This window comes from Notolepis coatsorum (genome assembly GCF_963971535.1).
Source record: "Notolepis coatsorum genome assembly, chromosome: 5".
Lineage (NCBI taxonomy): Eukaryota > Metazoa > Chordata > Actinopteri > Aulopiformes > Paralepididae > Notolepis > Notolepis coatsorum.
The window spans coordinates 131,187,473-131,187,700 of record NC_140169.1 but is presented as its reverse complement, the minus strand read 5'-3'; positions in this window follow the sequence as shown (position 1 = coordinate 131,187,700).

Here is a 228-nt window from a genome sequence, read left to right as displayed (position 1 = left end):
ATGAGTAGCCCCACTGCCAAAGATAAGAGGTAGAAATGGAGACATGTTTTCATTCTCTAGCTGATTGAGAGGTCTTGATAGAAGGACTAATACTAGACAATGGGTAAATATAAGTTTTTTATTGTATTTTCTGTATTTAAATGTGTTTCTGTATTTGCTGTAATAGGTTCATTTACATTGATGATGTTTGCATATACTGATGTGCAACAGATCTATATTGGTATGTTT